We start from the raw sequence: 15,034 nt of genomic DNA on the forward strand, positions 1-15,034 counted from the left end.
TCCCCGTCCCTGGGAACAGCCCGTAGACACAGAGTCCCTGTCCCTGGGAACAGCCCATACAGCACAGAGTCCCCGTCCCTGGGAACAGCTCATAGACACAGAGTCCCCGTCCCTGGGAACAGCCCGTAGACACAGAGTCCCCGTCCCTGGGAACAGCCCATAGACACAGAGTCCCCATCCCTGGGAACAGCCCGTACAGCACAGAGTCCCCATCCCTGGGAACAGCCCATAGAGCACAGAGTCCCTGTCCCTGGGAACAGCCTGTAGACGCAGAGTCCCTGTCCCTGGGAACAGCCCGTAGACACAGAGTCCCCGTCCCTGGGAACAGTCCGTAGACACAGAGTCCCCGTCCCTGGGAACAGCCCATAGACACAGAGTCCCCGTCCCTGGGAACAGCCCATAGACACAGAGTCCCCGTCCCTGGGACCAGCCCGTAGACACAGAGTCCCCGTCCCTGGGAACAGCCCGTAGACACAGAGTCCCCGACCCTGGGACCAGCCCGTAGACACAGAGTCCCTGTCCCTGGGAACAGCCTGTAGACACAGAGTCCCTGTCCCTGTGAACAGCCCGTAGACACAGAGTCCCTGTCCCTGGGAACAGCCTGTAGACACAGAGTCCCTGTCCCTGTGAACAGCCCGTAGACACAGAGTCCCTGTCCCTGGGAACAGCCCATAGACACAGAGTCCCCGTCCCTGGGAACAGCCCGTAGACACAGAGACCCCGTCCCTGGGAACAGCCCGTACAGCACAGAGTCCCCGTCCCTGGGAACAGACCGTAGAGCACAGAGGCCCTGTCCCTGGGAACAGCCCTTAGGGCACAGAGTCCCCGTCTCTGGGAACAGCCTGTAGACACAGAGTCCCCGTCCCTGGGAACAGCCCGTAGAGCACAGAGTCCCTGTCCCTGGGAACAGCCCATAGACACAGAGTCCCCATCCCTGGGAACAGCCCGTAGACACAGAGTCCCCATCCCTGGAAACAGCCCATAGACACAGAGTCCCCGTCCCTGGGAACAGCCCATAGACGCAGAGTCCCCGTCCCTGGGAACAGCCCGTAGACACAGAGTCCCCATCCCTGGAAACAGCCCATAGACACAGAGTCCCCGTCCCTGGGAACAGCCCGTAGACACAGAGTCCCCGTCTCTGGGAACAGCCCGTAGACACAGAGTCCCCGTCCCTGGAAACAGTCCGTAGACACAGAGTCCCCATCCCTGGGAACAGCCCGTAGACACAGAGTCCCCGTCCCTGGGAACAGCCCGTAGACACAGAGTCCCCATCCCTGGGAACAGCCCGTAGACACAGAGTCCCTGTCCCTGGGAACAGCCCATACCGCACAGAGTCCCCGTCCCTGGGAACAGCCCGTAGAGCACAGAGTCCCTGTCCCTGGGAACAGCCCATAGACACAGAGTCCCCATCCCTGGGAACAGCCCGTAGACACAGAGTCCCTGTCACTGGGAACAGCCCGTAGAGCCCAGAGTCTTGGGAACAGCCCGTAGACACAGAGTCCCCGTCCCTGGGAACAGCCCATAGACACAGAGTCCCCGTCCCTGGGAACAGCCCGTACAGCACAGAGTCCCCATCCCTGGGAACAGCCCATAGAGCACAGAGTCCCTGTCCCTGGGAACAGCCTGTAGACACAGAGTCCCTGTCCCTGGGAACAGCCCGTAGACACAGAGTCCCCGTCCCTGGCACAGTCCGTAGACACAGAGTCCCCGTCCCTGGGAACAGCCCGTAGACACAGAGTCCCCGTCCCTGGGAACAGCCCGTACAGCACAGAGTCCCCATCCCTGGGAACAGCCCATAGACCCAGAGTCCCTGTCCCTGGGAACAGCCCGTACAGCACAGAGTCCCCGTCCCTCGGAACAGCCCGTAGACACAGAGACCCCGTCCCTGTGAAGAGCCCGTACAGCACAGAGTCCCTGTCCGTGGGAACAGCCCATAGACACAGAGTCCCCGTCCCTGGGAACAGCCCGTAGACACAGAGACCCCGTCCCTGGGAACAGCCCGTACAGCACAGAGTCCCCGTCCCTGGGAACACACCGTAGAGCACAGAGGCCCTGTCCCTGGGAACAGCCCTTAGGGCACAGAGTCCCCGTCTCTGGGAACAGCCTGTAGACACAGAGTCCCCGTCCCTGGGAACAGCCCGTAGAGCACAGAGTCCCTGTCCCTGGGAACAGCCCATAGACACAGAGTCCCCGTCTCTGGGAACAGCCCATAGACGCAGAGTCCCCGTCCCTGGGAACAGCCCGTAGACACAGAGTCCCCGTCCCTGGAAACAGTCCGTAGACACAGAGTCCCCGTCCCTGGGAACAGCCCGTAGACACAGAGTCCCCATCCCTGGGAACAGCCCGTAGACACAGAGTCCCTGTCTCTGGGAACAGCCCATACAGCACAGAGTCCCCGTCCCTGGGAACAGCCCGTAGACACAGAGTCCCTGTCCCTGGGAACAGCCCGTAGACACAGAGTCCCCGTCCCTGGGAACAGCCCATAGACACAGAGTCCCCGTCCCTGGGAACAGCCCGTAGACACAGAGTCCCTGTCCCTGGGAACAGCCCATACAGCACAGAGTCCCCGTCCCTGGGAACAGCTCATAGACACAGAGTCCCCGTCCCTGGGAACAGCCCGTAGACACAGAGTCCCCGTCCCTGGGAACAGCCCATAGACACAGAGTCCCCATCCCTGGGAACAGCCCGTACAGCACAGAGTCCCCATCCCTGGGAACAGCCCATAGAGCACAGAGTCCCTGTCCCTGGGAACAGCCTGTAGACGCAGAGTCCCTGTCCCTGGGAACAGCCCGTAGACACAGAGTCCCCGTCCCTGGGAACAGTCCGTAGACACAGAGTCCCCGTCCCTGGGAACAGCCCATAGACACAGAGTCCCCGTCCCTGGGAACAGCCCATAGACACAGAGTCCCCGTCCCTGGGACCAGCCCGTAGACACAGAGTCCCCGTCCCTGGGAACAGCCCGTAGACACAGAGTCCCCGGCCCTGGGACCAGCCCGTAGACACAGAGTCCCTGTCCCTGGGAACAGCCTGTAGACACAGAGTCCCTGTCCCTGTGAACAGCCCGTAGACACAGAGTCCCCGTCCCTGGGAACAGCCCGTAGACACAGAGACCCCGTCCCTGGGAACAGCCCGTACAGCACAGAGTCCCTGTCCCTGGGAACAGCCCGTAGACACAGAGTCCCCGTCCCTGGGAACAGCCCGTAGACACAGAGTCCCCATCCCTGGGAACAGCCCGTAGACACAGAGTCCCTGTCCCTGGGAACAGCCCATACCGCACAGAGTCCCCGTCCCTGGGAACAGCCCGTAGAGCACAGAGTCCCTGTCCCTGGGAACAGCCCATAGACACAGAGTCCCCATCCCTGGGAACAGCCCGTAGACACAGAGTCCCTGTCACTGGGAACAGCCCGTAGAGCCCAGAGTCTTGGGAACAGCCCGTAGACACAGAGTCCCCGTCCCTGGGAACAGCCCATAGACACAGAGTCCCCGTCCCTGGGAACAGCCCGTACAGCACAGAGTCCCCATCCCTGGGAACAGCCCATAGAGCACAGAGTCCCTGTCCCTGGGAACAGCCTGTAGACACAGAGTCCCTGTCCCTGGGAACAGCCCGTAGACACAGAGTCCCCGTCCCTGGCACAGTCCGTAGACACAGAGTCCCCGTCCCTGGGAACAGCCCGTAGACACAGAGTCCCCGTCCCTGGGAACAGCCCGTACAGCACAGAGTCCCCATCCCTGGGAACAGCCCATAGACCCAGAGTCCCTGTCCCTGGGAACAGCCCGTACAGCACAGAGTCCCCGTCCCTCGGAACAGCCCGTAGACACAGAGACCCCGTCCCTGTGAAGAGCCCGTACAGCACAGAGTCCCTGTCCGTGGGAACAGCCCATAGACACAGAGTCCCCGTCCCTGGGAACAGCCCGTAGACACAGAGACCCCGTCCCTGGGAACAGCCCGTACAGCACAGAGTCCCCGTCCCTGGGAACAGACCGTAGAGCACAGAGGCCCTGTCCCTGGGAACAGCCCTTAGGGCACAGAGTCCCCGTCTCTGGGAACAGCCTGTAGACACAGAGTCCCCGTCCCTGGGAACAGCCCGTAGAGCACAGAGTCCCTGTCCCTGGGAACAGCCCATAGATACAGAGTCCCCGTCTCTGGGAACAGCCCATAGACGCAGAGTCCCCGTCCCTGGGAACAGCCCGTAGACACAGAGTCCCCGTCCCTGGAAACAGTCCGTAGACACAGAGTCCCCGTCCCTGGGAACAGCCCGTAGACACAGAGTCCCCATCCCTGGGAACAGCCCGTAGACACAGAGTCCCTGTCCCTGGGAACAGCCCATACAGCACAGAGTCCCCGTCCCTGGGAACAGCCCGTAGACACAGAGTCCCTGTCCCTGGGAACAGCCCGTAGACACAGAGTCCCCGTCCCTGGGAACAGCCCATAGACACAGAGTCCCCGTCCCTGGGAACAGCCCGTAGACACAGAGTCCCTGTCCCTGGGAACAGCCCATACAGCACAGAGTCCCCGTCCCTGGGAACAGCTCATAGACACAGAGTCCCCGTCCCTGGGAACAGCCCGTAGACACAGAGTCCCCGTCCCTGGGAACAGCCCATAGACACAGAGTCCCCATCCCTGGGAACAGCCCGTACAGCACAGAGTCCCCATCCCTGGGAACAGCCCATAGAGCACAGAGTCCCTGTCCCTGGGAACAGCCTGTAGACGCAGAGTCCCTGTCCCTGGGAACAGCCCGTAGACACAGAGTCCCCGTCCCTGGGAACAGTCCGTAGACACAGAGTCCCCGTCCCTGGGAACAGCCCATAGACACAGAGTCCCCGTCCCTGGGAACAGCCCATAGACACAGAGTCCCCGTCCCTGGGACCAGCCCGTAGACACAGAGTCCCCGTCCCTGGGAACAGCCCGTAGACACAGAGTCCCCGGCCCTGGGACCAGCCCGTAGACACAGAGTCCCTGTCCCTGGGAACAGCCTGTAGACACAGAGTCCCTGTCCCTGTGAACAGCCCGTAGACACAGAGTCCCCGTCCCTGGGAACAGCCCGTAGACACAGAGACCCCGTCCCTGGGAACAGCCCGTACAGCACAGAGTCCCCGTCCCTGGGAACAGACCGTAGAGCACAGAGGCCCTGTCCCTGGGAACAGCCCTTAGGGCACAGAGTCCCCGTCTCTGGGAACAGCCTGTAGACACAGAGTCCCCGTCCCTGGGAACAGCCCGTAGAGCACAGAGTCCCTGTCCCTGGGAACAGCCCATAGACACAGAGTCCCCGTCCCTGGGAACAGCCCGTAGACACAGAGTCCCCATCCCTGGAAACAGCCCATAGACACAGAGTCCCCGTCCCTGGGAACAGCCCATAGACGCAGAGTCCCCGTCCCTGGGAACAGCCCGTAGACACAGAGTCCCCATCCCTGGAAACAGCCCATAGACACAGAGTCCCCGTCCCTGGGAACAGCCCGTAGACACAGAGTCCCCGTCTCTGGGAGCAGCCCGTAGACACAGAGTCCCCGTCCCTGGAAACAGTCCGTAGACACAGAGTCCCCATCCCTGGGAACAGCCCGTAGACACAGAGTCCCCGTCCCTGGGAACAGCCCGTAGACACAGAGTCCCCATCCCTGGGAACAGCCCGTAGACACAGAGTCCCTGTCCCTGGGAACAGCCCATACCGCACAGAGTCCCCGTCCCTGGGAACAGCCCGTAGAGCACAGAGTCCCTGTCCCTGGGAACAGCCCATAGACACAGAGTCCCCATCCCTGGGAACAGCCCGTAGACACAGAGTCCCTGTCACTGGGAACAGCCCGTAGAGCCCAGAGTCTTGGGAACAGCCCGTAGACACAGAGTCCCCGTCCCTGGGAACAGCCCATAGACACAGAGTCCCCGTCCCTGGGAACAGCCCGTACAGCACAGAGTCCCCATCCCTGGGAACAGCCCATAGAGCACAGAGTCCCTGTCCCTGGGAACAGCCTGTAGACACAGAGTCCCTGTCCCTGGGAACAGCCCGTAGACACAGAGTCCCCGTCCCTGGCACAGTCCGTAGACACAGAGTCCCCGTCCCTGGGAACAGCCCATAGACACAGAGCCCCCGTCCCTGGGAACAGCCCATAGACACAGAGTCCCCGTCCCTGGGACCAGCCCGTAGACACAGAGTCCCTGTCCCTGGGAACAGCCTGTAGACACAGAGTCCCTGTCCCTGTGAACTGCCCGTAGACACAGAGTCCCCATCCCTGGGAACAGCCCGTACAGCACAGAGTCCCCGTCCCTGGGAGCAGCCCGTAGACACAGAGTCCCCGTCCCTGGGTACAGCCCATAGACACAGAGCCCCCGTCCCTGGGAACAGCCCATAGACACAGAGTCCCCGTCCCTGGGACCAGCCCGTAGACACAGAGTCCCTGTCCCTGGGAACAGCCTGTAGACACAGAGTCCCTGTCCCTGTGAACTGCCCGTAGACACAGAGTCCCCATCCCTGGGAACAGCCCGTACAGCACAGAGTCCCCGTCCCTGGGAACAGCCCGTAGACACAGAGGCCCTGTCCCTGGAAACAGCCCTTAGGGCACAGAGTCCCCGTCTCTGGGAACAGCCTGTAGAGCACAGAGTCCCTGTCCCTGGGAACAGCCCATAGACACAGAGTCCCCGTCCCTGGGAACAGCCCGTAGAGCACAGAGTCCCTGTCCCTGGGAACAGCCCATAGACGCAGAGTCCCCGTCCCTGGAAACAGCCCATAGACACAGAGTCCCCGTCCCTGGGAACAGCCCGTAGAGCACAGAGTCCCTGTCCCTGGGAACAGCCCATAGACACAGAGTCCCCGTCCCTGGGAACAGCCCGTAGAGCACAGAGTCCCTGTCCCTGGGAACAGCCCATAGACACAGAGTCCCCGTCCCTGGGAACAGCCCTTAGGGCACAGAGTTCCCGTCCCTGGGAACAGCCCATAGACACAGAGTCCCCGTCTCTGGGAGCAGCCCGTAGACACAGAGTCCCCGTCCCTGGGAACAGTCCATAGAAAGAAGTTTAACAACACCAGGTTAAAGTCAAACAGGTTTATTTGGTAGCAAAATCCACACAAGCTTTCGGAGCTGCAAGCCCCTTCTTCAGGTGAGTGGGAATTCTGTTCACAAACAGAGCATATAAAGACACAGACTCAATTTACATGAATAATGGTTGGAATGCGAATACTTACAACTAATCAAGTCTTTAAGAAACAAAACAGCATGAGTGGAGAGAGCATCAAGACAGGCTAAAAAGATGTGTATTGTCTCCAGACAAGACAGCCAGTGAAACTCTGTGAGGGTTACAAATAGTGGGACATGAACCCAATATCCCGGTTGAGGCCGTCCTCGTGTGTGCGGAACGTGGCTAACAGTTTCTGCTCAGCGACTCTGCGCCGTCGTGTGTCGCGAAGGCCGCCTTGGAGAACGCTTACCCGAATATCAGAGGCCGAATGCCCGTGACCGCTGAAGTGCTCCCCAACAGGAAGAGAACAGTCTTGCCTGGTGATTGTCGAGCGGTGTTCATTCATCCGTTGTCGCAGCGTCTGCATAGTTTCCCCAATGTACCATGCCTCAGGACATCATTTCTTGCAGCGTATCAGGTAGACAACGTTGCAAGAGTATGTACCGTGTACCATAGACACAGAGTCCCTGTCCCTGGGAACAGCCCATAGACACAGAGTCCCTGTCCCTGGGAACAGCCCATAGACACAGAGTCCCTGTCCCTGGGAACAGCCCGTAGACACAGAGTCCCCGTCCCTGGGAACAGCCCATAGACACAGAGTCCCCGTCCCTGGGAACAGCCCATAGACACAGAGTCCCTGTCCCTGGGAACAGCCCATAGACACAGAGTCCACGTCCCTGGGAACAGCCCGTAGAGCACAGAGTCCCTGTCCCTGGGAACAGCCCATAGAGCACAGAGTCCCATCCCTGGGAACAGCCCGTAGGGCACAGAGTCCCTGTCCCTGGGAACAGCCCGTAGACACAGAGTCCCCGTCTCTGGGAATAGCCCGTAGACACAGAGTCCCCATCCCTGGGAACAGCCCGTAGACACAGAGTCCCCGTCCCTGGGAACAGCCCAGAGACACAGAGTCCCCATCCCTGGGAACAGCCCATAGACACAGAGTCCCCGTCCCTGGGAACAGCCCGTAGACACAGAGTCCCCGTCCCTGGGAACAGCCCGTAGAGCACAGTGTCCCCGTCCCTGGGAACAGCCCGTAGACACAGAGTCCCCGTCCCTGGGAACAGCCCATAGACACAGAGTCCCCGTCCCTGGGAACAGCCCGTAGAGCACAGTGTCCCCGTCCCTGGGAACAGCCCGTAGAGCACAGAGTCCCCGTCCCTGGGAACAGCCCATAGACACAGAGGCCCCGTCCCTGGGAACAGCCTGTAGACACAGAGTCCCCGTTCCTGGGAACAGCCTGCAGCCACAGTGTCGCCGTCCCTGGGAACAGCCCGTAGAGTACAGAGTCCCCGTCCCTGGGAACAGCCCATAGACACAGAGTCCCCGTCCCTGGGAACAGCCTGTAGACACAGAGTCCCCGTCCCTGGGAACAGCCTGTAGAGCACAGAGTCCCCGTCCCTGGGAACAGCCCATAGAGCACAGAGTCCCCGTCCCTGGGAACAGCCCGTAGACACAGAGCCCCCGTCCCTGGGAACAGCCCGTAGACACAGAGTCCCCGTCCCTGGGAACAGCCCGTAGACACAGAGTCCCCGTCCCTGGGAACAGCCCGTAGACACAGAGTCCTGTATCACGGAGCTACTCCAGATGAACTTCGACAAATACCACCTCATCTCTCTCCAGATCCTTCTTCACAAAGGCGCATTCCACAAGGCAGTGGACAACTGTCTCATCCCAAACACAGTGACCTCCAGGCCAATGTGCAGGTGGGGGTGAGATTCCAGGGTTGTAGTACGGATCTGGCGGGGAGAGCCTTTCTCACCACTGGCCCAGCTCGGTCTTGGTGCTTGTTTGAAAGTTCTGGAGATGAGACGTTCTGCCAAATAACCCTGACAGTCTGCTCAGGGAACCATCCAACAGAATCCATCATCTCCTTCACCCGCAGGGCCTCCAGGATACACAGACCACTGCCCGATAGACGTGTGGTCGAACGTGATTCTCTGCATAAACATTTCCACGGGGGACGGATGGTACAGCACGGTCCAACTACTTGGAGCGTTCTGCGCCCTCGTGGCCAGACACATCCTTCACAAGGGCGGCCACTGTTTTAAACATAGGAAATGCAACTACCAATGTGTGTACAGCAAGATCCCACTGACAGCAATGTGATAATGACCAGATCATCTGTTTGTGATGTCGATTGAGGGATAAATGTTGTCCAGGTCACTGGGGAGAAAACTGCTACTCTTCAAAATAGTGCCACAGGACCTTTTACATCCACCCAAGCAGGTGGGGCCTCAGTTTTATATTTCAGCTGAAGGACTTTTAACTTGATTTATTATTGTCACATGTATTGGGATACAGTGAAAAGTATTGTTTCTTGCGAGTTATGCAGACAAAGCATATACCGTTCATAGAGTACATTGGGGAGAAAGAAAGGAGAGAGTGCAGAATGTAGTGTTATACAGTCATAGCTCGGGTGTAGAGAAAGATCAACTTAATATTTGATTTGATTTATTATTGTCACATGTATTGGGATACAGTGAAAAGTATTGTTTCTTGCGCACTATACAGACAAAGCATACCGTTCATAGAGTACACCAAAGTCGGTGGTGTGGTAGACAGTGAGGAAGGGTGTCGTAGTTTGCAGGAAGACTTAGACAGGTTGCAGAGTTGGGCCGAGAGGTGGCGGATGGAGTTTAATGCGGAGAAGTGTGAGGTAATTCACTTTGGTAGGAATAACAGATGTGTTGAGTATAGGGCTAACGGGAGGACTTTGAATAGTGTGGAGGAGCAGAGGGATCTAGGTGTATGTGTGCATAGATCCCTGAAAGTTGGGAATCAAGTAGATAAGGTTGTTAAGAAGGCATATGGTGTCTTGGCGTTTATTGGTAGGGGGATTGAATTTAGGAGTCGTAGCGTTATGTTGCAACTGTACACAACTCTGGTGCGGCCGCACTTGGAGTACTGTGTGCAGTTCTGGTCCCCACATTACAGGAAGGATGTGGAGGCTTTGGAGAGGGTGCAGAGGAGGTTTACCAGGATGTTGCCTGGTATGGAGGGGAGATCCTATGAGGAGAGGCTGAGGGATTTGGGATTGTTTTCGCTGGAAAGGCGGCGGCTAAGAGGGGATCTTATTGAAACATATAAGATGATTAGAGGTTTAGATAGGGTGGATAGTGATAGCCTTTTTCCTCTGATGGAGAAATCCAGCACGAGGGGGCATGGCTTTAAATTGAGGGGGGGTAGTTATAGAACCGATGTCAGGGGTAGGTTCTTTACCCAGAGGGTGGTGAGGGATTGGAATGCCCTGCCAGCATCAGTAGTAAATGCGCCTAGTTTGGGGGCGTTTAAGAGATCCGTAGATAGGTTCATGGACGAAAAGAAATTGGTTTAGGTTGGAGGGTCACAGTTTTTTTTTGTTTTTTTTAACTGGTCGGTGCAACATCGTGGGCCGAAGGGCCTGTTCTGCGCTGTAATGTTCTATGTTCTATGTTCTACATAGGGGAGAAGGAAAGGAGAGGGTGGAGAATGTAGTGTTACAGTCATAGCTCGGGTGTCGAGAAAGATCAACTTAATATTTGATTTGATTTATTATTGTTACGTGTACTGGGATACAATGAAAAGTTTTGTTTCTTGCACACTATACAGACAAAGCATACCATTCATAGAGAAGGAAAGGAGAGAGTGCAGAATGTAGTGTTACAGTTATTTGATTTGATATGATTTGGTTATTGTCACATGTATTAACACAGTAAGAAGTTTAACAACACCAGGTTAAAGTCCAACAGGTTTATTTGGTAGCAAAAGCCACACAAGCTTTCGAGGCTCTAAGCCCCTTCTTCAGGTGAGTGGGAATTCTGTTCACAAACAGAACTTATAAAGACACAGACTCAATTTACATGAATAATGGTTGGAATGCGAATACTTACAACTAATCCAGTCTTTAAGAAACAAAACAATGGGAGTGGAGAGAGCATCAAGACAGGCTAAAAAGATGTGTATTGTCTCCAGACAAGACAGCCAGTGAAACTCTGCAGGTCCACGCAACTGTGGGAGTTACAAATAGTGTGACATAAACCCAATATCCCGGTTGAGGCCGTCCTTGTGTGTGCGGAACTTGGCTATCAGTTTCTGCTCAGCGACTCTGCGCTGTCGTGTGTCGCGAAGGCCGCCTTGGAGAACGCTTACCCGAATATCAGAGGCTGAATGCCCGTGACCGCTGAAGTGCTCCCCAACAGGAAGAGAACAGTCTTGCCTGGTGATTGTCGAGCGGTGTTCATTCATCCGTTGTCGCAGCGTCTGCATAGTTTCCCCAATGTACCATGCCTCGGGACATCCTTTCTTGCAGCGTATCAGGTAGACAACGTTGGCCGAGTTGCAAGAGTATGTACCGTGTACCTGGTGGATGGTGTTCTCACGTGAGATGATGGCATCTGTGTCGATGATCCGGCACGTCTTGCAGAGGTTGCTGTGGCAGGGTTGTGTGGTGTCTTGGTCACTGTTCTCCTGAAGGCTGGGTAGTTTGCTGCGGACAATGGTCTGTTTGAGGTTGTGCGGTTGTTTGAAGGCAAGAAGTGGGGGTGTGTCACCTCAGCACCTCACTGTACCGCAAGCCCACGGATAACCTCACGATGCTCCACTTCTCCAGCTTCCACCCGAAACACGTTAAAGAAGCCATCCCCTACGAACAAGCCCTCCGAATACACAGGATCTGCTCGGATGAGGAGGATCGCAACAGACACCTCCAGACGCTGAAAGATGCCCTCATAAGAACAGGATATGGCGCTCGACTCATTGATCAACAGTTCCAACGCGCCACAGCGAAAAACCGCACCGACCTCCTCAGAAGACAAACACGGGACACAGTGGACAGAGTACCTTTCGTTGTCCAGTACTTCCCCGGAGCGGAGAAGCTACGGCATCTCCTCCGGAGCCTTCAACATGTCATTGATGAAGACGAACATCTCGCCAAGGCCATCCCCACACCCCCACTTCTTGCCTTCAAACAACCGCACAACCTCAAACAGACCATTGTCCGCAGCAAACTACCCAGCCTTCAGGAGAACAGTGACCAAGACACCACACAACCCTGCCACAGCAACCTCTGCAAGACGTGCCGGATCATCGACACAGATGCCATCATCTCACGTGAGAACACCATCCACCAGGTACACGGTACATACTCTTGCAACTCGGCCAACGTTGTCTACCTGATACGCTGCAAGAAAGGATGTCCCGAGGCATGGTACATTGGGGAAACTATGCAGACGCTGCGACAACGGATGAATGAACACCGCTCGACAATCACCAGGCAAGACTGTTCTCTTCCTGTTGGGGAGCACTTCAGCGGTCACGGGCATTCGGCCTCTGATATTCGGGTAAGCGTTCTCCAAGGCGGCCTTCGCGACACACGACAGCGCAGAGTCGCTGAGCAGAAACTGATAGCCAAGTTCCGCACACACAAGGACGGCCTCAACCGGGATATTGGGTTTATGTCACACTATTTGTAACTCCCACAGTTGCGTGGACCTGCAGAGTTTCACTGGCTGTCTTGTCTGGAGACAATACACATCTTTTTAGCCTGTCTTGATGCTCTCTCCACTCCCATTGTTTTGTTTCTTAAAGACTGGATTAGTTGTAAGTATTCGCATTCCAACCATTATTCATGTAAATTGAGTCTGTGTCTTTATAAGTTCTGTTTGTGAACAGAATTCCCACTCACCTGAAGAAGGGGCTTAGAGCCTCGAAAGCTTGTGTGGCTTTTGCTACCAAATAAACCTGTTGGACTTTAACCTGGTGTTGTTAAACTTCTTACTGTGTTTACCCCAGTCCAACGCCGGCATCTCCACATCATGACATGTATTAACATACAGTGAAAAGTATTGTTTCTTGTGCACTATATAAAGCATACTGTTCATAGAGAAGGAAAGGAGACAGTGCAGAATGTAGTATTACAGTCATAACTCGGGTGTAGAGAAAGATCAACTTAATGCGAGGTAGGCCCATTCAACAGTCTGACAGCAGCAGGGAAGAAGCTGTTCGTGAGTCGGTTGGTACGTGACCTCAGACTTTTGTATCTTTTTCCCGAAGGAAGAAGGTGGAAGAGAGAATGTCCGGGGTGCGTGGGGTCCTTAATTATGCTGGCTGCTTTTCCGAGGCAGTGGGAAGTGTAGACAGAGTCAATGGATGGGAGGCTGGTTTGCGTGATGGATTGGGCTACATTCACGACCCTTTGTAGAGTCAATGGATGAGAGAATCAATGGTTTTGTTTTGGTTTGTGTTGTGTCAGCTTCTGATAGTCTTCATTGTTTGTTTTCAAATCTGGCTTTGTTTGCAAGGATATTCCAATCTTAGCATCATCCTTGATGGTCAACATTTGACGCTTTCTAACTAAAACCAAATTTAGTAAATTGTTGGGTGAGTATCCTTCAGTCCTGGATGAGGGTTAAGAATTGCAGGGCCACACAGCATTGAATATGGCACCTCTGATTTGTCACATTGTTTATCTGGCATCCTGTATTGGATGAGCAGAAATCTCCAACTCAACATTAGGAAGGTGAAAACCATTGTCTTCCGTCCCTATCACTGTTCCCTGAAATCCCAAAATGTCACAATTCTCCGGAATGACTAGATTACCCAAGCATCATTCTTAGGAAGCAGACATAAGCATAAACAATTCTACATCAACTAGTGCCAGAGATACCCACCTCCTACCAGCTCTGCTAGCTGTAGTGAGTTAAGGTGCCTCTCCAGGTTGACCTGCCTTTCAACTGATAGGAAAACAGTGCAGAGGAGACAAAAAGAGAAAATGCTGGAAAATCTCAGCAGGTCTGGCAGCGTCTGTAAGGAGAGAAAAGAGCTCACGTTTCGAGTCCAGATGATCCTTTGTCAAAGCTAAAAGAACATAAGAACATAAGAACTAGGAGTAGGAGTAGGCCATCTGGCCCCTCGAGCCTGCTCCCCCATTCAATAAGATCATGGCTGATCTTTTCGTGGACTCAGCTCCACTTACCCGCCCGCTCACCATAACCCTTAATTCCTTTACTGTTCAAAAATTTATCTATCCTTGCCTTAAAAACATTCAACGAGGTAGCCTCAACTGCTTCACTGGACAGGGAATTCCACAGATTCACAACCCTTTGTGTGAAGAAGTTCCTCCTCAACTCAGTCCTAAATCTGCTTCCCCTTATTTTGAGGCTATGCCCCCTAGTTCTAGTTTCACCCGCCAGTGGAAACAACCTCCCTGCTTCTATCTTATCTATTCCCTTCATAACCTTATATGTTTCTTTCAGATCTCCCCTCATTCTTCTGAATTCCAATGAGTATAGCCGCAGTCTACTCAGTCTCTCATCATAAGCCAACCCTCTGAACTCCGGAATCAACCTAGTGAATCTCCTCTACACCCCCTCCAGTGCCAGTATATCCTTTCTCAAGTAAGGAGACCAAAGCTGCACACAGTACTCCAGGTGTGGCCTCACCAGCACCTTATACAGCTGCAACATAACCTCGCTGTTTTTAAACTCCATCCCTCCAGCAATGAAGGACACAATTCCATTTGCCTTCTTAACTACCTGCTGCACCTGCAAACCAACTCCTTGTGATTCTTGCACAAGGACACCTAGGTCCCTCTGCACAGCAGCATGCTGCAATTTTTTACCATTTCAATAATAGTCCATTTTGCTGTTATTCCTTCCAAAATGGATGACCTCACATTTACCAACATTGTACTCCATCTGCCAGACCCTTGCCCACTCACTTAGACTATCTATATCCCTTTGCAGACTTTCAGTGTCCTCTGCACACTTTGCTCTGCCACTCATCTTAGTGTCATCTGCGAATTTTGACACACTACACTTGGTCCCCAACTCCAAATCATCTGTGTAAATCGTAAACAGTTGCAGTCTCAACACTGATCCCTGAGGCACACCA

This window comes from Mustelus asterias, chromosome X, assembly GCF_964213995.1.
Source record: "Mustelus asterias chromosome X, sMusAst1.hap1.1, whole genome shotgun sequence".
In the NCBI taxonomy this organism is placed as follows: domain Eukaryota; kingdom Metazoa; phylum Chordata; class Chondrichthyes; order Carcharhiniformes; family Triakidae; genus Mustelus; species Mustelus asterias.